We start from the raw sequence: 23144 nt of genomic DNA on the forward strand, positions 1-23144 counted from the left end.
AAATATAAAATTGTACTTGTCTAATAACAAAAATTTGTTGTAATGTAGAAAATGTGAGACGCTTGAAATATATGAATGTATATGATACATCATATTCATATTTATAACACATTGGAGTTATCGGATGTATATGATACATCTTATAAACTGACAAACTATAATATTAGAGATAAACCTTGTGTATCATATTCAGTTTTAGGTGAATGTATATGTATATGATACATCATATTCAAATTTATAAGACACTGGATTTATAATATGTATATTATATATCTTAATAACTGATAAAATATGATATTAGAGATAAACCTTGTGTATCTAATACATCCTACGACTGTACAACACATGCTGATTTTACTAAATGCAAAACACACCGGATTTATATAATGCATTTGATACACCTTAAAACTTTACAAACATGATGGTTATACTTAATTTGAAGTTAATGAATCACTCTTCATTGTTAAATGACTTTTAATTTCATTTTACAAACAAATGCAACAATTTAAAATTAGGGTTTTATCAACAAAACACAAAATTATGAATTTTAAACACATACCTTAGGAAGTGTGGGTCTGGAAACAACATGCGTAACTTTTCGTAGCCTTTTTTATGGATTTCTTCAGTCTTTCTCTTTGGCTCAACTACATTCTTGTTCTTCATCGATAATGGATCATGCAATCTCTTGAATCTGTTATCAGCCCACATTTCATCATCAGATCATACACACGTTTAACATTAGTATTAGAATCACCATCTCCAGATTTATCCTCTTCCATATTGTTTGTAAAAGCACACGATAAAGAGAAAAAAGGATACTAAAATTATTACCCTTTAAAAACATAGAAATTTAAATACCTGATAGACACTCCTACTGAAAATCAAATTGATATAGCTGCAAAATCCTACTGCAATTCAAATTGAGAGTAAATTCTGCTCCTAAGACGCGTGGTGAGAGAAAATTTTCCTCCTAAAACGTGGGTAAATATTTAAGGAATAAAATTTAATATGGTAACTTTTAATTGGGGCTGTTAATGGGGAAGTGGGTAGCTTGAAAAATGGATTTTATTTTGGTAAAGTAAAACTTGTCAATTGGCTGAAAAAAGGGTGGGAAATCTATATGTATCTTTCATATTTTTTAATTGAGGAAAATAAGGGATTTTTGAAATTTTTATATTAAGTAGGGATAAATGGTTATTAAGGTAATTAAAGGAGTGTATTTAAGTATTTTTTCCTTTTAAATTTTATATTAGAGAATTTTTCCCCACAATATCTATTCATAGATATTAAACTTTAGCTTAATCATTAACTAAATTTATGCTTAAGTACTAAATTTAAGTGACAAAAAGCTACAATATAGTTACACCAAATCACATTATTTAGTTTTACCATTTTAAGTGATATAACTTTAGTGATATTTCATAATTATTAATCATTTTAAGCGCCAAAACAATATACTTCAATAAATAGATTCACTCTTAATAGGTGAGAGATAGACCACGTGTTATCCAGTCAGTTCATCCCTTTCATCAAAATCCATTCATTTGCTAAATATCCAAACTTTCATCATTTTCCATTTTCTCAAACCCATTCAGCTGCTGCAATCTCAGGTACTTTTCTATTTGCGGTAGCTGTTTTTTTTCTCATGGCCAATTATATGTTATTTTATCTCGAGCTAAAAAAATCCAACTCCGTCAAAAATTGATTATACTAACGACGATTTAAGACAACGATGATCATACTACATGTAATATATTTTACAATGAAATTATACAAAAAGCCTTCTCATTACTTCTAAGTATCTTGAAGACATTATTATAATATTCTCTATCTTCTTAGGTAAATGCATATTAGCCTATATAGCACATAGACTCACCCTAAACTCTATCACTCCCAAAAAAGCAAGATTGGAAATAAAAATATAGGTTATTGATAAATTTTTTCCAGAGGCACCAAAGATAAAGCAAAGAAATATCAACTGCTTTGCTTACTGGATGAAAACGTTATTTCTACCTTGTTTACCTCTTTATTTTATCACGATTCTTTATTGTTTCAGTTGTTTATAATGTATAAGTGTATGTTTTTTCTCCTAAAAGATAAAACGCCATTTAGTAAATTCTTGTTTCCTCTATACAATTTTGTTCATTGTGATATGTACACAATGTGTTAATTTTAATGAAATCTTCAGCATAATTTCTTTATTGTCTTGTTAGTCTGTCTTATTTACATATAGTCTCTGTTTGACATTTGTTTATGTGCCTACAAATAGCCTTTGCCTCTTTAACCTTTAATATCTTCTTGTAAACTTCAAGATCTATTGATTGTTTGTCCCTTCTAAAATTGTGTATGCCAATGAACAACAACTTATACTCACTTTCAATTTTTGCATATCTCACATCCATACCTATTTTTACAAAACTTTTTTTGTATATGTGGTAGTCATCATTTCGTTCATAATTGTTGTTGCACATGTGCAACATTCAGGGGCGGACCCACATGGTGTCCGCCGAGTGCTCGAACACCCATTAACTTCATTTCGAAATACATATGTCTATGTAAAACATGATAGGTATTTGTATAAAAGTAATATAGAGCACCCAATGAATAAATTATATAGTTGGCCCAACGGTTCTAGGATGGGTACTTAAGACTCTTTTAATGTTGTTGTACCAAGGTTCGAATCTCATTGTTAACACATATTTTTTATAGTTTCACTTCAGAGCATTGATTGAAATTTGCGTAGACATTTTGCAATAGATATTTTATGTTGGAGATATAAAATATGTATTACTATTTGTGCTTAAATTTAGTGATAGGAATAGCTGAACAACGAAATCTTTAATGGCAAAGTTGTCAAAGTAACTTTTCGGTGTTGAAAATATAGAATGTGTGTTACTGTTTGAGTTATTTTAAATTTTCTGAAATTTTGTGATAAAAATATGTAAAAAGCAGTTTCATGGTTTGAGTTATGTCAAATTTGTCGAAATTCCTTAATGTGCATATGTACATGGAGTAATTGTTCATGTGGGAGTTGGTTCAACTTGTAGAGGTAAATATGTAAGGTTGTAGGTTTATTCATACGATCCGCGCGAAGGCATTACAATATCTTCTTTTTGTAGTGTTATCTACCACAAAACATTAGGAAAAGAAAATTGTGATGTTGATATTGATGTGAATTTTCAATTTTTTTATTTATCAATATATGTTAGTAGTGTATTAGTTATGGCGTGATTATCTATCAAACTGGTCCTTTCTTTCCATTAATTTTTATTTTTCATTGCTTGAATCATTTTCACCTTTCGCTAAGCATTAATTAAATATAAAATCTTGCGCAAGAAAAACAAATTTTGGCAACTATATGGAACATTGATAAAACATAGTTTCATAATCATTTTAAGACCTTTCAAACGTACTTGGTATTAGTGATGCATATTAAAGAGTCAACTTACGAATATGCTGCCTCGTTCAACAAATTCAACTGGACAATCGATAAAAATACTATTCTTGAATCAATTGACAAAGTCACCCCCTCTCCAGAATCTACTGCCACCTCCTGCTTGATTGGTTATCACACCTTTTGATACTTCCAATGAACAAGCAAAAGACGTTGAGTTCAGCAATTAAAAAATCACCATCACTATATTTCTGGAATCGTGCTTAACTTATTAATGATAATCGCTATTTACATGAAGACGTTCTTGCACTAATGATTAACGCGGAGAATTCACAAAGAAATGGTGTAAGCAGAAGGGAAGGCGCAACGGTTAGCGACTTTCCGAGGAGTGATACCTCTCTTATTTTCCCTTTTTTAAGATAACAAAACAGACAATAAGCCTGTCAACATTGAAGCTTCCGCTTTTGGCAGCTGTTAGGCACCCCTCCAAGTTACGTCTCCACTGGAAAGAGGATACAATAGTTTATCATCATGGATACTTTTTAAGTCCATATTTTTGAGTTTATTTATAACAAGACTAACACAATTACAATCTATAAAATCACTTATTCAGATTTCATTTATTAGCTTGTTTTCTACTAGAAGCATGACATTAGGATTTTTTTTAAAAGAACACTTGTTGAAACTGCATGCTTGCATTATTATACATATTTAGTTCTTTTAATGCAATTGTTGATTAGTATTTTCCGCCGAATTAGTGAATTAGACAAGATTTCTTTGCCTAGAATAAGAAGTGGTAGGTCAATTTTCTATGTATATGTATTAAGAAAAATATTTATGGGCATAATTTAGATCGTATATTTCATAATTTATATTGAAATTAATCAAATATTTCTCATTTTCCGGTATACACAACTTATGTTGGGTTGACCGAGGTTGTTTTTCCATCCTACAGTATTTTGAGTTAGATTGTCATTCGTAATCTTCTCTTAGTAAATTATGAAGTACAGTTAATAAAGACTTTTCAATAAGGGAAATTTAGCTTAGAACGAGTGCACTTGAAAATAAGGGGTGCCCCTTCCCAAAAGGAAAACTTGTTCACTATAGTCCTCACGACATGGATAGCTATAATACCCAATTGGCATAACGAGGGTTTCCATTTATACTTAAAATTTTCCTAACTATGTTGTTACATAGGACCTAGCAATTGGAATCACCTAATATGCTAGAATGATACTCATGTCTTACCTTGGAAAGTAAAGACCCTCTTTTGGTTTCAGGGTATGACACCAAATTTCATGTGTATGTAAAGACCCTCTTTTGGTGTCAGGGTATGACACCGAATTTCATATTTAGCTCACTTGGTCTTATTGTCAGTGAAGTCTAGGATTTCCCTAAAGTAAAATGTACAATAGAAATAAATTAATGAAACCTAACTTGGATAACTTGGGAAGTTTCTTAGTGTAGGTGAGGGTATGAGGTTTTACCTATGCATTTCACAAGTAGCTCTTGAAGGGAGTTCTAGAAGTTCTTCTATATGTATATGTATAAATATATGTCTCTCATGAGTGAAATTATGTTATTGATCAATTGTTATGATAATATGCATAAAATAAGTCCTATGGTGTTTGTTTGATGAGGTCTCACTTTATGTGCATGATGTTGATCATATTTACTATATGATGAGGTCTTACCTTGAAAATGCAAGATGTTGTTCTTACTCGTCATATGATGATGGTCCTACTTGTGCATGTAGTTGACTATGGTTGTCATGTTGATGTATGTAGTAAATGACGCTTGTGGTCTCTTTGTGAGTTTTCTTAGTATGTGTGTGGTTATGGCGATTAACATGTACATTGTACTAGTAGGCTTAGATTGGGATTATGAGTGAAGTCTTATGATGTCTATATGAAGTGAAGTCCAAGTATTCTATTGTTGGCTATTGCCTTTTATGATGTTACTTGTAGTGTTTACTTGTATGTTGTCTTGGAGTAAGTCTTATATGTGGTTCATGAAGTATGTTGGGTCATATGTGAAGTATGTGTGTCATGAGATGTTATGATTCTATGTATACATGTTCTGAGTTAATGAAAGTTGTATGAATGTTCACCTAGGTGACCTTAAGATGATGCTTTAGCGTGTATGGTTGAATAGGACACTATTAATGCATTAGAACAAGTATTACTTGATGGTTATTTAGGGGTCAATGAATTAAGGTAAAAGAAGATAATGTTATTTACATGGTTGATTTGCTTTAAATGCAATGCGTATGGCTTGGTTATTGTCATGAATGGTGTCTATGCCTATATGATATATGTGAACTATATGGTGTAATTGTGCACATATTTCTGAAGATTCGTTAAAAAGGCATGCTGAATTATTTCCAAGTAAAATATCCTCTTTAAATACATGTTTTTGCATGGTTGTCATACTTAGTGCATTTTTGTACTAACATCATTTTTCTTCCTATTTTTAAACAATGTGTAGGTGGTGGTGACTAGAGGATGTCTCTTAAATTAAAGGGTTGGACAAATGTTTCCCAATCTTAAGAAAGGGACCATAAGATTCAAGGATTCCCCATGTCAAGTTATTATTCATGAATATGATGTACTAAGAAAAGTTTTAAATTTTTCACCAAATTTTCTATGACAATGCGATGAATGATGACTATGAGCTTGTATAGGACCTCGAAGAGCTCAAGTACGTCATGTTACTTCAAGGGGGTGCTCCTTATCATTACAAACATTGTTTCAGAGCATGAGGTTTTAAAAGTTGTTTTAGGGTCAAAAGTTTCATATTACCACGTCTAGTAGAGTCTCGTTCAGCGGTGGTGAGGCGCGACACATCCATGATTTAGAGGCTATAGGACGATAGAGTTTCCCTTCTTCACTATTCTCATGTCATGCCATAGAACTTAACTATGTATGTCATGCCCCGAGCTACCCCTAAGCTATGGACACGAAACCTAGGACCACAAGTGATTCCATGCTAACCCTACTGGCACAATCATGAGAGATAATAAACTGAATGTGGAAGCTAAATCATAATTTATAATGAAAAAATGAGGAATACACCCATATTCTATAACTGACATGAATGAAATAGTGATGAGTTTAATACAATGAAGTTATTGACTCAATACTAAGCTGAAAATAACTATGTCTGAAATAAGCCTCTAAATGACTAGAAATGTTGGGACAAGGCCTAGCTAAGTCTAGCAAAAACTAAATCTAAATTACTACTAAAATAATGAAATGAACTCATGAATATTTTCCTCGGAGAATGAGGGATCACCATAGAATATTCTGAACTAGAGATCAAGAGTCGATCTGAGCGTGATATGGATGCTGAAAACCTACATCACGAGATGATATAGCACACGTATGCGTCAGTACTTGAAGGTACTGAGCGTGTAGGATAGAGTAAAACTGAAAAAAACATAACTGAACAAGCAAAAAAGCAAGTATAATAATGTAAATATGATATACTAAATGTTAAGGCAATTAAATGCAATTAACGATTTATAACATGGTGGAACTGAATATTCAATATACTAATAAATGGTTAGTGCAATAGAGTCTAAAAGAGCTGTTGGAGCTACTAATAACCGATAATAAAACAACATGAACTAAATGTGGCGTCCGATGTATATGACCTATCGAGAGGAACCAATATACCTGCCAGAGGTATAAAGGCATGTTGGCGTGACCACTGAACTGAAGCCCACAGAGGAGACTTACAACCTACTTGTCTAGTAATTCTGGGACTAAGTGGGTACGCTGAACCCTAGTCCAACTAGGTATGATGATACTCCCAGTGAAGTATGTAATTAACTGATTATGACTAAGTTTTTGTAACTATTGAATAGCTCAAAAATGAACATGCAAACTGAGAATGCAACAACAATCTGATAATTATGCATTTATAATTCAGTCATATATATATGAAGTAACAGATTTATTTGACCTAGCATGTGTAATTCAAGAACTAAAGAAATACATAGCAAGGGTTCTAAAAACTAGGGACCCATGGTGAAAATAACCCACTAGTGAAATTCCACAAACCTGGTGATGAAACTCACCGATAAATATTTGGCTTTCTGGGCTGGAATTGCTGGAACCTTGTTGCGTTCTTGAACTAGGGTTCTTGACCTGTTTCTTCTCTCTTGCTTCTAATTTTCTATGTTTTGATTACTGATTTGACTTAGGTAAGTTTTAGTTATGTTTCTAGGCTTAAACTGACTAAAATTTGATGATTTAGGGTCAAAACAACGTACCTTAGGGTTTAAGCAAAGTGGGAAAAGTACAAAGACCCTTGAGTTAGTCGTTGTCAAACCAAAAAATGACCTTGACTGATGGGCCATTGTTCGATTAACAGTCTGTCATTTGGGTCTGTAGGTTGGGTCTGTTTGACAGACCTTTACTAAAATGGGCATAATGTTTTACTCGGAGGTCTGAATTTAGCAAAGGTTGGTGGCTATACAAAGCTAATTCAATTATATATCTTTTGGTATGTCATTGGACACCTAATATATTTTGTTCTAAGAGTTATGATCAATTGAAGTTGACCCAATTGCAATTTGCCCAAAATTGTCTGCTCATTTCCACCTACGGTCCGTAAGTCTATCTACAAACTGTGCTAGTCAATTATGGTTCTTTCCAGAGAGTGGGTAAATGGGGTCTTGATCGAATGATACAGACTACGGACCGTTGGTTCATCCGTCGTCCGACAGTTAGTCAATTTTTCTGGGTTGTGTCTTAGGGTAGTTTGAGTCACAATTGACACATGTGCAGCACAGGCCGTGAGTAAGGCTATGATCCGTCGATGGTAACCATGGTGTACCATCGATTACACCTTCATATTTCTAAAGAAATGATTTCTGGTCTATTTTAGATACGGGGTGTTGCACTGTTTGATCTCTCTCTTATGTTTTGTTATATGGTGGTCTTTTAGATGTGATTGCTTGGATGGTATCTAAATGCTTGAGGGATAAAAGGTGAGTTTTGATGCTTACTTTGGTTTTATGACTTGATTAGTATATGCGAAGGTGAATTTGTTATATTTTGATATGATGTCATTTATGTCTATATATGTGAAATGGCATGTTATGTGAGAATTAATATTCTGATATGGTTATAGAATTTAAAGAGTTCTTATGGTTTAAATGAGTTCCCTTTGGAATTATAGGTTGTTACATGAGTGGTATGATGATAGTGTAATGTTATGGTTTAGGCTTTAAATACTTTGGAGAGAGATTGTGAATAGGTAAAGATATATGTTGCCTTTGTATATGTGTAATGAACAATGTTGCCTTTTTAAGTAAATGATAGTTGCCTTTTATGGATTAGAGTGTTTTTGTATAAGCTTGATCCTAAGAAGTGAAGGTAGTGTGCTTACCTTGTAAGGAGATTGTGGAGTATGCTAGTGAATGGGAGAACCCTTATGATTAGTTGGTTAGTTTCCTTATGAACCTATTCTAAGAGTAGGGGAAAAAGGAAGGAAGAGTTTTTTTCCATGGGTAGGAATTATGTTCTGCCCTAATGTTTTCATTACCCTTGGTATTTATGGTGTAGTTAAGGCCTAATATGGTTGGGTAGTATGACCTAGCTCGATTACTATGAGTCTCCATTAGGTATTAGACTTAAAGAAATGAGGTTGCATGAGTGGTACCTCATGAAGGTTTAATTAGTAATCTCCTTGATATAAGATTAGGAGTGGAAACCCTCAATGATGTCAAACTTTCTTATGTGAGGAGTATGTAGGTTTAGATTTGACTTGCCTTGACCTTGGTGTCTAGGTCATGATGTTATCAGGCTTACCCCAAGTGGGGGATAATGTGCCTAGATTGTATGATTTAGAGTGCCCTTGATGTTCCTATGTTGATTTCCCTTGAATTTCTCTATTTTGAGAATCACTTTGAGGTGATGTTAAGAGGGTGTGCATAAACTTAATTTCCAAGAGAGGCGTGACTTTTTTAGTTAATAAAGTTGGAGAGCTTAAAGTTTTCTTAAGGTAGATATAAGTTCTCTTATATGGGTTTACCCTAAGTGGAGGATGGTGATGTGTGTATTGAGGTTGTTGATATTCCTATCTTTTCTTCTATGTTTACTCATGCTCGAAATCAAAGAGTTCCTAAGTAGCTTGTTCATGATGGAGTCCTATATGAAAGTATATGTTGCGTGTTCTTCATATGCTATGCATGTTTAAAATAACACTATGTTGTGCATGTTTTGAAAAGTTCTCATTGCATTAAAATGGATTTTTTAAAATAAAATTGCATGTTTCTCATGTTGTTGTGCATCTTAATATGTTAAATGTGCATTTGACTTCCTGAGATGATGTAAGAAGCATGCTTGTTTCACTCTTAAGGTGTTGTGTTTTTGTCCCACAATGAAAATTTAAGTCTCCTTTAAATGAAAAATGACGAGTCTCTTCAAAAAAGGTGTGACTTATATAACTAGGGAAGTGATAGTATGGTTAGCTAATGTCCGTGATGTGTACCGATAAATTGTAAGAATTTTTCTAAATGATGCATATTTATGAAAACTATTGTCATTCTAGAAATTTAAACTAAGTGTAATGGCTTCCTATTGTTGTGATGTCTTTGGTGTTAATCACCATTTTGACTTCATTAGGAGAGAAATATGAGCAAGCTTTGGTTAAGAGTTGAGAATTTCTCCATTGAATGAATTGATCTATGTGCATTGCTTGCATATGAACTCTATGATAACATGAAAGTAAGTTGAGGAGAAGGACATTCCTACTTATACATAGCTAATCATGGTAATGTTAAGTATGTCCTTTATAGTATTTTGTCTAAATGATAAAGATCCTTATTGATCCACATTACTCATGATCCATGTGCATTGAATGTGACTTATTTGTTTGCTTCTTGAATGATGTTGAATCTGCATGTGTGTGACTTAAAGTTTGTCGAATAATGAGATCTTAATGAAATAATATGTAATGACCATGTTATGATTAGGATAAGGATGTTACTTCAATGAATATGACAAGAACCTATGTGTATGGTGGATTAAGGAGTGAGTGGGTAGAGGTTTTTCTTGATTGTGTTGCATTGAGTTCAAAATGGAAAGAAGTTAGTTTTCCTTGTACCTTAGCTGCATTGAATATTATGTGATGATGTGGTGAGTGTTTTAAGCTTCGCTATGGTTCATTGAGTCCTTGAAAGTGATGCAAAAAGTTCCAAGTGACATTGGAATACGAATATTCCAGAGTGGAGAATATTGTAAAGTGTCTCAAAATTAACTAAGATAGTAGAGCCTCACATGTGTCTAAAAAGGTTAAAAACATCATAATAAGGTGGTTTACATTATTCATTATTGATTGAAGAGGTTTGGAGTTCAAGCAACCAAGACGTTCGAAACATGGTTTTTAGACGGGCGAGTGTATCCTTGTATGTTTTGCTTGCTTTTATGTGTTGTTTGGAATCCACAAATAGTATAAAAGATCCTATAATCTTAATATAAATGTTAAGGGTCAAAACTTTTGGTTTGAGTACCAAAGACAACCCTAAGGTCCCCCAAGGAGGACCCAAACATTGGACAAGGAAGTTGCCCAAGGTAGTGTGCTGAGGCAAGATATGGATGTTGTCACGCGTTGTGCGCCAAGCACTTAGTGTGCATATACATCGTACACCCTACATGAGATCTACTGCCTCAAAAATTTAGTGAGGTAAAAAAGTTAGGAGTTGCATCCACGATGCGCAGTCACTTCCCAGATTCTGTTGAGTTGTTTTAAAGTCAAGTTTGACATGTATAAAATTCTCAAAAAGTATGGGGGTGTTTTGGTAAATTTGGGAGTCGATTATAAACTTTTTATAGGACTTATTTAACCCCTTTCTCAATTCAAAAAACCAAACACCAAAAAAGAAATCAAAATCCAAAAACTCTCTTCTCTTCCAAATTCTCTCAAACCTCCATTGGAGGGAAAACTCAAGGTTCAAGGTAGGAGCTGGATTTTCATGGTTTATTCTCTAACTTTTTGTGGGCTTCTCATGTAGTAAGGTATGGTGATCCTTCATTCTTATTTATCCATTCATCTAAAGAGTTCCTTCAAAGGTTTTCAAAGAGAATTCACGATCAAAATTCCTATCTTTCAATCTAGCCATGGGTTCATTGTCAAATTATTGTCAAAGGTGTTCCAATTGTGAAATTATAGTTAATCAATGATTTTAAGATTAAATTAATTCCATTTCCATGAAGAACCTATGATCATAGCTTGGAAGTATTGGTGAATTGACCTAGATTATTATATTTAGTATAGATTTTACATTGAATTGTGTTGATTGTTATGGTCCACTGATGGTGGTAGTGTTTACCTTCTTGGTTATGAATCTATATGTTGTGATCATGACATTGAAGGCATTTGACTTAATGTGAAGTGTGGTTATGATGATCACAATGTGAAGTCATATGCCTAGTTTTGCAATGTTGATATAATATTCTAGGTGTGTTGAGGATGCTTCCTATATGTGAAGGACTTTGTTAGTGTTAGGATTGGTCTATATGATTATCAATGATGAACGACACCTTCCTATATACCCTTATATAAATGTGTGATCTTAGCCAATTTTAGGAGTCTTACATTTAATGTTGAAGATGTCTTGTCTCCTATGTTGTAATGTGGTGTGTGGTCTATGCATGAATGTGTATTGTGGTCTTGAGAGGGTGGCTGCCCCAAGGATATGTTGATATCTAGTATTTGATCATGTTGACCAATGTACACACTCAAACCTCATGCATGTCTATTAGTAGTATAGGTTCGTGGTGTCTAATAATAGGATAATTCTGATATGCACTAATGTATTCTACTATGAATGTAAAGTATATGTCCATGAAGTATGAAAATGTATCGCACCTAGGATGACTTTATAGGTAAACTAGTGTAGGTAAGGGTATTGGACTTTGCCTATACATTGCATATGTCTACCTTGATTAAATAACTCCTAGGGTGATTACTATATGGATATGAATATGAATGTATGATTAACCTATGAACATTAAAGTATATGATATGATTAAGTACACATATGTCTAGTATCTAAATGTGTTTCTATGAAAGGCCTACTCATGTAAATACATATACACACACATAAATGCATATGATGAAGCATGTACGATAATCTACTAAAGAGGGAGTCTCTTTAAAGGTATTCTCAATGGTACTTTCAACTAGATTATGGTTGAATATTCTATGTTCGTGTGAAAGGTTTTCTCTCATGATTTAGGTCAATGAAAATACATTCTCATCTATAATCTATGAGCTTAGAATATGAGGATTTAAACCTCCTAGAACTGTTTTTATGAAGAAAAGTCAATAAAGACTTTTCAACAAAGGGAAAGTTAGCTTAGCAATGAGTAAAGTTGTTCACCATAGTCCTCATGAGGTGTATATCTATAATTCCAATTGGAATGTGTTGTAAGCTGCATGAATTTTTATTTTTTTAATATAGAAAATACCCAAATAAACACAAATCGTTAAAGATTAAAAAAGAATCATTGTAAAAAAAAAACTTTATAATCTATACATGATAAACAACTTATCCAATATAAACACACAGATAAGTTTGAAACTATGTCTACACACGCAAGTACGAGTACACACAACCCTACACACATGCATGCGCGCACAGATATTAATTCAAATATAAAAGACATGTAGAGCAAGGAAAACATCTACATATATCCCCTCTACTTGATTGTCTGACATAGACATTAAAATTGCTAAAATATGATGATTCTATTTCTAATTTTTTCCAATTTCCTTTTCAATTAACCAAACTATGAAACTCCTTTATATAGACAGATGAAGATTAAAACTCATTTATTGAAATTTAAATAGTTAAAATGTTTTACGATAAAATCCCAAGCGATAAAAATTAAAATGAGGTACAGTTAAATCGTAAGCGACAATAATTCTATGTGATATTATTGACCAACAAACACTTAGTATATTTGTCATAAATGTGCATTATTTTGTACAAATAAAGTAAACGAAAGTGAATTTTAGTCAAAAAGAAAAAGAAAATAATATTCTACATTTGCCATTTTTCAATATATAATATGTATTTTTCGATTTTATGTTAGTGAATTTTTTTTCCAAAATCATTTATTGATAAATATATAACTCTAGCTTAATCATTAACTAAATTTATGCTTAAATATTAAATCTGAGTGAGAAAAAGATACACAACAATTACACCAAATTAAATTAGTTTTATGATGCTTAAGTGACATAACTATTGATATTACATATTTATTAATATGTTTAAGTGCCAAAACAATACTAAAATAAATTGATACACTCTTAACAAATGAAAGATAGTCTGATTTTCAATTAATTTTAGCATGTGTGGCGTCACATCCGGGAATACCCCCTAGACCTAACTGGCGCGACGTCCTCTTTGAGGACTAAGACTAGTCTTTTAGCTTAGATCATTACATTCATAGGTCAAATAAAGCGAAAAACTTAAAACTTTTCATTATTTGTACTTGGGGGTTTACATAGACCTCTACACACACACACACACACACACACACACATGCACGCACGCGCACACAAATAAATACACACACACACACACACACACACACACACATATATATATATATATACACACATCGAGTATACATTGACCCTTTGTATAGGAAGATTACTTAATTTTTTACTTTTATTACACATAGATATATAGAATATAACACAGTCTCAAGAATATATCAAATTGGACCTAGCCCATATATCAATACAATAAGACCACATATAAGTCATACAACATTTAATATCCAAATGAAAGGGAAAGAAATATAATAGACTTGAACATTAAAGCAATATCATAGGCTTGATAGTGATATCACCCTCGGAAATTGAGGACCTACCTTACTTAAATGATTTAAAAATCTAAGTCTTCTTCAAGTCGTCTCCAAAAATCCTTCAAAGACCGAACCTAAAATATTGGAGAAAAGGAAAAAATGGGATTAGTACACCACTTGTTCTAAGTATGAGACCATATGTACACATACTATCAAATCATGATAGAAAGGGACATTTCTTGAAAACATGTTATTTTACCCTTTTGAAAATCTTATGCACATTCAAGAAGACCATACCAATCACAAAGACATATTCATTAATTCATAGGCATGTACACCACAAGACCAACAATACAAAGCTCAGCCAAGTTAATGATCATATCAACATGCTTGCATATATAATCAAGACCACCGTAATCATCAAGTTATAACTTCAACAAGCATGAATAAGAGTACATTTCACCATAACCAAAGAAAGACATTTACCAACAACCCCTATCATGTAAACAAGTGTAATGACCAAACAAACCCCATAACCTTAGTCAATCAAGTAACCCTATAATAATCATGAAGCCCCTCTTACTTCACATAGCATAGCATTTAAGAGTACATATCATCATATTTTAACAATGTAAACCAACACATATTCATAAGTCAAACTAATCAATATATAGTATCAACAATCTAGAAGTTCAACATATACTTATTATCTACCATTATAGATATATTCATACATAAGAACATCCTCCTAAGACTTCTTTCAAGGCTAACTAGTGCAATGTTTAGGTAGAGTCACATATCCCTACCTAGAATAAGCTAAACCCCTTAGGTTGTCTTAGTTAAAGTTCATTCCTTTAATTCATTTAACATTTTGGGAACATCTTTCCCTATCAACATAGACCACACGAGGTAATGCGGAATCCGATGTCATGGAGCCCTACACCAAAAGAAGGCTGACTACTTGCCAATGTAGTACCAAAACATGAACATAGAAACTGCGTGGATCCACTTGCTAGTATTTCTATGGGAGAAACATAGTTCAAGAACTAGGAGATATAGTTGGGACCCTCTTTATGCTACATGAATTGTAGTCTCCAATCTCCAGAGTACAGTAGTGATCCTACCTTCCCTATGTGCGAAGGGACACTTCTCATTCTAGTTCACTCGGTGCTAAGCTAGAGTCCCTATTAAAATGTCTTTAATGTCTTTATTAATCATCAAAGCTTATTGTAGGTCATAGGGTCTAACCATTCTATAAACATCATCATCATAGATCAATAAGAATTCCATGTGTATAATCTTTTTATTACAATTCATATAAGTGAGGTTAGCACATTTACATATCATTTCATAATAAGGCACATTGATAAATCATTCACCACACTTAGAACATTTACATCTTAGTCAACACTTCAAAAAATTAGTCAATACATTTCAATTCAACATCATACCAACCCTATCAATCCTAATACAAGGCATGCTCCAATACAACATGATGACTTAATCACAATTAATCATAATTGAAGTAATTAATAAGGATCACAAGACTTACCAAATCTCCTTCATAATTCTTCATCAACGTATTAGCATCAAACCTTAATCCACCCAATTAGCGTGTATTGTCACTATATAACCATAACCAACATGATAACTAAGCTAATTGAATTACTATATCACAATTCATTAGTATTTCATAGCTTAGATAAGATACTTAGGTCAATTAACAACATACTTCATAACCTAGACCAACTTCTCAAGAACTAGAATTATAGGAATATAATTCTTCCTAATTTAGTCATAATTGATACAACAATATCATCTAATAGTAATTCAACCAATAAACAATTCAATTGAACCAATACAATACAATTCATATCAAGATCACAACCTATGGTTAAGGGGTAAAGGTTATCTTCTACAACTAGACCAAACCATCAAGATATATCATAATTAAGTTCGAATACATTGTAGTGTATTATTAATATCCAAAATAAATCATAAAAAATTCAATTTACAACATCAAATTCGTATTGGACGAAAATCCACTTGAAAATCCAACTTCTGAAATCAATTTAATATAACCTCTGAGGAAAGAGGTCTCAAAGGTGAAAGAGATCGCATACCTTACTAATAGATGATGATTGATGGAGGAAATTGACTCTTTTAGCCCTTAAACCGTCCCTTATCTTGGAATTCAATGCAGTTCTTCACTAGAGAGAGAGAGAAGAGAGAAGGAAAAGAGTTTTGGGTTTGAGAATTATGTGAGTTTGGGTTAAGCTAATTAGGTTAGGGATTTATATAGGGGGTTAAATCACTTAATTAGAACTCCCCTAACCCCTAATTAACTTCCTACCTAATAAAATTAATTAATTAACATTATCTAAAACGTGCAGTAAAAACAGGCCCTCACAGACGACACCACGATCGACAGATCGTGAGTGAATCCACGGTCAGTCCCCCTTCCGTGCTGCACATCAGTTGTTAGTTTGGAGACTGTAAAAAAGAGGCCCTTAAATAATTTGGCTAATATTTGGTAGACGGATGGCATCGACGCCCCATCGATCAACCTACGACCTGTCGATTCCCCTCGTTGGTGCCCACTGCCCAAATAATCTTTGACCCCAAAATGCAAGAGTCCTGTTCAAGACCCCTGTTTGGTCCTTGGAGAGTTTTGCCCTGATGTTTCGACTATGAACTAACTTTAATACATGTTAAACACCCTTTCAATAATTTTCATCATTTTTCGACTCCTAAAAGGTAGTCAAATAGGCTAAGGCATGCTAGTATCTCATTGAACTAGTTTCCGGACGTCATGGACGTTCTTGGAAGTTTTGGTTTCTAGACTTCCTAAATGACTTATATTCATGGAAATTGAACTTAAAAAATTGTATACACCTTATGACACTCATGTTAGACTATAGAACACGACTTGAATTTTCGAAGTGTTACATGTGGTAAGCTGCATGACTTTTATCTTTTTAATATATAAAATATATAAATAAATATAAATCGTGTAAGATTAAAAAAGGATAATGGTAAAATAATTTATTATCGATAAATGTTTAACAACTTACCCAATATAATCAGAGTCATAAAGTTTGAAACTATCTCTATACACTCACGCACAAACACACAGAACCACACACACACACACATTAATTCAACGATATGATACATGTGGAGCAAGGGAAATATGTCACGAACCAAAACGAGTTGTGAGTGGCGGCCACACTCAACCTCCTGAGTAGAAGAACCAAAAAATCTAAACACCCAACATATATTAATAATGCAACTATGAATACAATAAAATGCGAAAGCTCAGAACCTATTGAAGTAAACAATTAAATAAGCATATAAAGTGTAACATTTATTATCCCCAAAATCTGAAAGTCATCACATTAAGGACATCTGTTTTAAATCAACAAGTCTAAAATTATTGAAGATATTGAACTAAGTAAATAAGATGGTCCATGTCCGAAGTTTAAGGACATCATGACATGAATAAGAGAATCCACATGAGCTAGAAATAATAGCTCACCCTGAAACTCTAATGTTCTGAAGACTGGCTAGAGCTAAGGGCGAGTCCAAGTGTCACGACCCAAATCCGGGCCGCGACTGGCACCCACACTTACCCTCCTATGTGAGCGAACCAACCAATCTAAACCTTAACATTTCAATATAATATAAACAGAAAGTAATCGGAAGAGTTAAACTCATTAATAAAATCAATAACTATTTTTATTCAACATCTATTATTCTCTAAAGTGTTCCTCCGGGCCTTTGGTGTTCATACTTTACTTGTTGACAGTTTGGACATTTGGCAATAAAATCCACAATGTCACGCTTCATTCTACTCCACCAAAAGTGTTGTTTTAGGTCACGATACATCTTGGTTGCACCTGGATGTATAGAATACCTTGAACTATAAGCCTCTGTCAGAATTTTATTGATCAAATCATCGACGCGGGGTACACATACCCTTCCCTTGATCCTCAAAACACCTTCCTCATCGATTTGTGCTTCCTTAGACTCTCCTCGCAATACCTTATCTTGAATTCTGCGTAGTTTCTCATCATCAGACTGTCTTCCCTTAATCTTGTCAAGAAAGGAGGATCTTGCCTCCACAGAAGCCAACAATCCTCCCCTCTCATTTACTTCTAATCTCATCAAGTCATTAGCTAGAGTTTGAACCTCTCTAGCCAGTGGGCGTCTAGAAGCTTGCAAGTGAGCTAGACTTCCCATGCTTCCCGCCTTTCTACTTAAAGCATCCGCTATAACATTCGCCTTCCCCGGATGATACAAAATAGTGATGTCGTAGTCCTTCAGTAGTTCCATCCATCTCCTCTGTCTTATGTTCAAATCTTTCTGAGTAAAGACATACTGAAGGCTACGATGATCCGTGTAGACCTCACACTTAACCACATATAAATAGTGTCTCTATTGCTTTAACGCAAACACTACCGCAGCCAATTCCAAATCATGAGTTGGATAGTTACGTTCATGCACTTTTAATTGTCTTGAAGCATAAGCAATCACACTCTTCTCTTGCATTAGTACTGCACCCAACCCAGAATAGGATGCATCACAATAAACAATGAAGTTCTTACCCTCTACTGGCAAGGTAAGGATAGGTGCGGTAGTCAACAAAGTCTTGAGCTTCTGAAATCTTTCCTCACATTCGTCCGACCATACAAATGGAATATTCTGCTTAGTCAAGTTCGTCAATTGGGAAGCAATAAAAGAGAATCCCTTGACAAATCGGCGGTAGTAGCTAGCTAACCCAACAAAGCTCCTTATTTCTGACACATTAGTAGGTCTTACCCAATTCTTCACTGTCTCAATCTTAGAAGGATCCACCATCACTCCATCCTTAGAAACCACGTGCCCCAAGAGGGACACTGCATCTAGCAAAAACTCACACTTAGAGAACTTGGCATAAAGCTTTTTCTCCCTCAACATTTCCAATACCATTCTCAAATGCTCTTCATGTTCCTTCTTGCTCTTTGAGTATACCAATATATCATCAATAAATACGATCACGAAGAGGTCCAAATATGGCTTAAAAATCTCGTTCATCAAGCTCATGAATGCAGCAGGGGCATTCGTAAGACCAAAGGACATCACTACAAATTCGTAATGCCCATACCTCGTTCGAAAAGCAGTCTTTGGCACATCCGTTGCCCGTATTTTCAATTGATGATAACCGGATCTCAAGTCAATCATAGAGAAGACACAAGCACCTTGTAACTGATCGAACAAGTCATCAATGCGGGGAAGAGGATACTTGTTCTTTATGGTTACCTTGTTTATTTGTCTGTAGTCTATACACATTCGATAACTCCCATCCTTCTTCTTTACAAACAAAACCGGAGCACCCCAAGGGGATGCACTTGGTCTAATGAAGCCTTTGTTCAATAACTCTTGAAGTTGTGCCTTTAACTCTCTTAACTCCGCGGGAGCCATTCTATAAGGGGGTATAGAAATGGGGCGACTAACGGGTTCAAGATCAATACAGAAGTCAATATCCCTATCCGGTGGCATACCAGGAAGATATGCAGGGAACACATCCAGAAACTCACGAACTACTGAAACCGACTCAATCGAAGTTACTTGGGTAGTGTAATCCTTGAGATGTGCCAAGAAAGCTAAACACCCTTTACTAATCATTTTCTTAGCACGAAGAAAGGAGACGATACGGACCGGATTGGAAGTGTAGTCACCCTCCCACACTAACGGGTCTATCCCAGGCTTGGCTAACGTCACCGTTTTAGCATTACAATCCAAGATTGCAAATTGTAGAGAAAGCCAAGTCATACCCAGAATCACATCAAAATCATCCATTGCCAAGATAACCAAATCTACATAAGTGTTGCTCCCCACAAAGTTTACCACACAAGACCTATATACCTTTTCAACTACCACAGACTCACCCACCGGAGTAGAAACACGAATAGGCATATCAAGAAATTCACAATGTAAATTTAGACCATTAGCAAATGAGGAAGATACATAAGAAAACGTGGATCCAGGATCAAACAATACAGAAGCCATGCAATCACAAACCAGAAGATTACCTGTGATGACAGCATCAGATGCCTCCTCTTCAGACCGCCCAGGGAAAGCGTAACACTGGGCCCTATCGTTCGTCTGTCCGTTGCCCCTACCATGTTGTGATGTAGTGGCCCCAGTTTGCGCATTACCTCTGCCGTTTTGGTGACCACTATTACCTCGACCATCACGTCCTCCAGAATAACGGCCTCTACCATGACCACCTCTACCTCTAGCTATTGGGGGTCTATAACTTTGTCTGGGACAATTTTTCCTAATATGTCCAATCTCCCCACATCCATAAAATTCTCTGGAGTCAATCATAGGCCCCTCGGAGAAGTGTTGACCGGTCTGAGGTGGTCCCCCAACTACAGTCTGTAGTGAAGACTGAATTGGTCGGACTGAGTAACTTCCCGAACCCTGTCCTCTAGTGTAAGAACCATTAAACTCACCTCACTTTCGAAACCTTTTTGATGTTGATGTTGTGGTGAAGTCGTCTGGCTTCACTCCTTCCACTTCTATCACAAAGTCTACCACTTCTTGGAAGGATTTTGCCGTTGCCGCTATGTGTAAGGCCGAAATACATAATTCTTACCTCAACCCCTTCACAAACCGGCAAATCCGCTCTTGAGGACTGAAACAGAGTTGAGTGGCATATCTGGACAGTACACAGAACTTAGCCTTATACGCATTAACCGACATCCTACCTTGCTCTAGGCTCAGGAACTCATCCCTTTTCCTATCCCTCAAAGTCCGGGGGATATACTTCTCCATAAACAAGCTAGAGAATGAGGCCCAAGTCATAGGTGGTGCCTCTATTGGTTGAAACTCAATATGTGACCGCCACCACATTTTTGCGTTCCCTTGAAACTTATAAGTCACAAACTCCACACCAAACCGTTCTACTATACCCATCTTGTGTAGTAGCTCGTGACAGTCAACCAGAAAATCATAAGCATCCTCCGATTCAGCACCCTAGAAGACTGAAGGTTTCAATTTCAAGAACTTACTGAAAAGTTCATGTTGATCACTTGTCATTATAGGACCAGTAGTCAGACGTGGAAACGTGCCTATTTCCAATGGAACATCCATGCGGGGAGCCATAGTAGCCGCATGTTGTACCTCCGGAGCCTGAGGTGCTGGTGCAGAAAACACTGGGGGTGTCTGGCCCTGATCAGATAACCCGCTAAGATAGTCCAGAACCTGATTGATCATCTCTGGGGTAGGTTGGGGTGGCATTTCCTCATTTTGCACTTGTTCGTTCACCCCATCCTCCCCCTCTCTTATCACTTCCTCAGTCGGTGGAGGAGTCACCGCCCTAGTACCAGATGGGCTCGGTGCTCGTCCTCTTCCTCTAGAGGACGTCCTCCCACGACCTTTACCACGGCCCCTTGCCGCTGTTCTCCCTCGAGCCACAGCCCCAGTGGCTGGCTCAGTTGTTTTTTGTCTGTCCGGTGTTGGTGTTGGCGTAGTCGTTGCTCTAGTTCTAACCATCTGCGAAAGAGAGTGAAGATTGTCAGATACCAATTCGTATCGCCAAGATACCAATTGGACTCAAGTAGTAGCACGAAAGAAAGAATGAAAGAGTGAAATTTGCCTAAAGTCTTATAGCCTCTCAAAGAAAAGTAAAGGCGTCCCCCTACCGTTCCTTAAGACTCTACTAGACCTGTTCTTGTGTGATGAGACCAACGAACCTAATGCTCTGATACAAAGTTTTGTCACGACCCAAATCCGGGCCGCGACTGGCACCCATACTTACCCTCCTATGTGAGCGAACCAACCAATCTAAACCTTAACATTTCAATATAATATAAACAGAAAGTAATGCGGAAGACTTAAACTCATTAATAAAATCAATAACTATTTTTATTCAACATCTATTATTCCCAAAACCTGGAAGTCATCATCACAAGAACATCTACTTTAAACTACTAATTCTAAGAGTTTCTAAGAAGCTAAAAATACATAAGAAGCTAGTCCATGCCGGAAGTTCAAGGCATCAAGACATGAAGGAGAAGATCCAGTCCAAGCTAGAAGCGTTAGCTCACCCTGAAGATCCGGTGTGACGAAGACTGGCTTGAGTTACTGTTGAGTCGAAGATGATGGCACGTTTGCTGCACTCCACAAATAACAAGAAGAAAAACATAAAAGTAGGGGTCAGTACAAAACACGGGTACTGAGTAGATATCATCGGCCAATTCAAAATAGGGAACAGTATATATCAATATTATCGTAAATCAACTATAAAACTCAACATGTAGCAACAACAAGTATTATAATCATCAATAAGTACCATCAAGTTCATCCATGAGGGCTTAAGCCTCACACCATACTCATTTGGGAATTAAGTATATTAAGTTGAGTATATTATCATCTTTCAAGATTCATTATCTTTCCTCTTCTTGTGTCGGTACGTGACACTCCGATCCCCTACTACTATGTGTCGGTACGTGACACTCCGATCCCCTACTACTATGTGTCGGTACGTGACACTCCGATCCCCTACTACTATGTGTCGGTACGTGACACTCCGATCCCCTAATTCTATGTGTCGGAACGTGACACTCCGATCCCCTAATTCTATGTGTCAGAACGTGACACTCCGATCCCCTACATGTGTCGGAACGTGACACTCCGATCCCCTACATGTGTCGGTACGTGACACTCCGATCCCCTACATGTGTCGGAACGTGACACTCCGATCCCCTACATGTCTCGGAACGTGACACTTCGATCCCCTACATGTGTCGGTACGTGACACTCCGATCCCCTAATTCTATGTGTCGGAACGTGACACTCCGATCCACTAACACTATGTGTCGGAACGTGACACTCCGATCCACTAATACTATGTGTCGGAACGTGACACT

This window comes from Solanum lycopersicum, chromosome 1, assembly GCF_036512215.1.
Source record: "Solanum lycopersicum chromosome 1, SLM_r2.1".
Lineage (NCBI taxonomy): Eukaryota > Viridiplantae > Streptophyta > Magnoliopsida > Solanales > Solanaceae > Solanum > Solanum lycopersicum.